The 2,296-nt window shown below is 45.8% G+C and overlaps 1 pseudogene; it reads right to left on the reverse strand.

The window, feature by feature from the left end:
* Positions 1–578: 578 nt before the first annotated feature.
* Positions 579–1,402, reverse strand: LOC134486583 (large ribosomal subunit protein eL8-like; annotated as a pseudogene).
* Between the last annotated feature and the right edge of the window lie 894 nt (positions 1,403–2,296).

The following is a 2,296-nucleotide window of genomic DNA, read 5'->3' on the forward strand; positions in this document are numbered from 1 at the left end:
AAAAGGCATTATTTGAGACTTGATTCTACTTTTCCAGCAGAGGGCCCAAAGGGTGGTGTGACACAGCTTTGTAAAGAAACATACTCTAGACAGGATTTCCTTTCACTAGTGGCACAGTTCTAAGGATTCATTCTCTCCATGAATGTCAGCTAAAACCGTTATTAAAAAAATGAAATATCCCTAGAACAAAACCGTATAACCACCGGATTCACATGAAGATGACCTAGTGGAGACAAGCTGGACCTCACCTTACCAACAAGCTATCAAATCTGTTATGTTTAAACAGTGAGACCTCCAAGGAAGGAGATGCCAAGTAGTGCTTCAAAGCTTCGGACCACAATCAAACACAGCATCCTTTTCAGAAGCTCATCTGAATATGCTCAAGGATGCTGACATCAACATTTAATCATCTCCTCACTCATCCAGGAAGAAGGGGAGATCAGTTACTACTGTACTTTATTGTGTTCAACCAAATCACCATGTTACAAAAATAGCAAGCTCGAAGGCATGTTCTTAAAGGCACTATCTTTTTTTTAACTTTGTGATTATATTTATGTACAGAAAACTTAAGTGTACATTTAACCCAGCTCAGTGGCGAGTTCTTTAGCCTTTGCCTTTTCCAGCTTGGCAATGCGAGCCACAACTTAGAACCCAGGACTTTGCCTGCCCAGTGGCGGTGGATCTCGTCATATCTGCCATTATAATTGGTCCTAACAGCTTCCACCAGCTTAGCCAGAGCACCCTTGTCTTCTGAGTTAACCTGTGTGAAGGCAACAGTGGTGCATGTCCTCCTGTGGACCAGGCGCCCCAGCCTGGCCTTTCCCTTGATGATGCAGTAGGGCACCCCCATCTTTCGACACAGGGCAGGCAGAAAAACCACCAGCTCAATGGGGTCTACATCATGGGCAATCACCACCAGCTGAGCCTTCTTGTTCTCCACCAAAGTGGTGACTGTGTTGACCCCTGCTCGGAGGACAGGTGGTCTCTTAGTTGGGACGTCCCCTTTGCCAGCAGCTTTCTTCTCAGCACGGGCCAGCAGCCTTTGCTTCTTCTCCTGCTTTGTCTCTGGCCTGTACTTGTGGGCAAGCTTAAGCAGCTGAGTCGCTGTTTGCCTGTCCAGGGCCTGGGTGAACTGGTTGATGGCAGGAGGTACTTTGAGCCACTTATAGAGGATGGCTCTTTGCCACTGCAGCCTGATGTAGCGGGGCCATTTGACGAAGCGCGTGATATCTCTTTTGGGCTGGATGTCCTGCCCAATGCCGAAGTTCTTAGGTCTTTTCTCAAACAAAGGATTGACCACCTTTTTGGCCTCTTGTTTCTTGACCACGGCGGGGGCTGCGGCCACCTTCTTCCCCTTGGCCTTCTTTCCTTTGGGCATCTTGCTCGGCTGGAGGAGAGAGTAAAGGCACTATCTTGCTTCTGGCCACTTCTTTCTGTATGCATCTTGTCCACCAGGAGTAAATCTCCTCCTCCTCCACATATTTCCATTACGGTGGTGCTCTGCTGCCCAAGTGTGTGAGCTGAGAACCCATGACCCAAACCCTCTCAAACCATGAATTAAAAGAAACCCTTCCTCCCTTAGTTGTTTGTCCATAGCAAATGCAAAAATAACAAGCATAAGGGCCAGCAAGATAGTTCAGCAGCTAATTGTGCATGTCACCAAAGCTGATGACCTGAGTTTAATCCCCAGAACCTATGTGGTCAAAGGAGACAACCAGAAACCAGGAGTTGTCCTCTACTGCTACATATAAGCTATGACATTAATCTTTTTAAGTCACAGAAAAGTAATATGAAAGAAGTGGGTTTGCTGCTATGACTGAATGTGACTATATGGTTTATAAGTCTTTAGAACTGATTTTTAGCGTGAATTTAGAAAAATTTGAAGAAGAATGCTGGAAAAAGTTGGGAATGTTATGAATAAATCTTAATGGGTGATTTTGGGGAAGCTCACAACAGTAAAATACTGACAGGAAGGCAGAGAATAAGGATTGTGCCCATGAACTACAGGCTGTTCTTCTGATAAACTGAGAAGGTAGACAGTAAGGATTGTGCCCATGAACTACAGGCTGTTTTTGTGACAACTGACAAGGAAGACAAATAAGGACTGTATCCATGGACTACAGGCAGTTATTGTGAGATAATACCACTAAAGACCATGTGGATGTCCCTGGTCTGGGCTGTCACCTGGGAGTATATTGATGTCCAAAGGCTGTGCAGAGCTGGCCCCACACCTCACTGGTTGCAGCACTCAGGAGAGCAAGCCTTGTACCTTGTCTAGGTAGCACAGTATAACTGT

This window comes from Rattus norvegicus, chromosome 4 (assembly GCF_036323735.1).
Source record: "Rattus norvegicus strain BN/NHsdMcwi chromosome 4, GRCr8, whole genome shotgun sequence".
NCBI classification, from domain to species: Eukaryota; Metazoa; Chordata; class Mammalia; order Rodentia; family Muridae; genus Rattus; species Rattus norvegicus.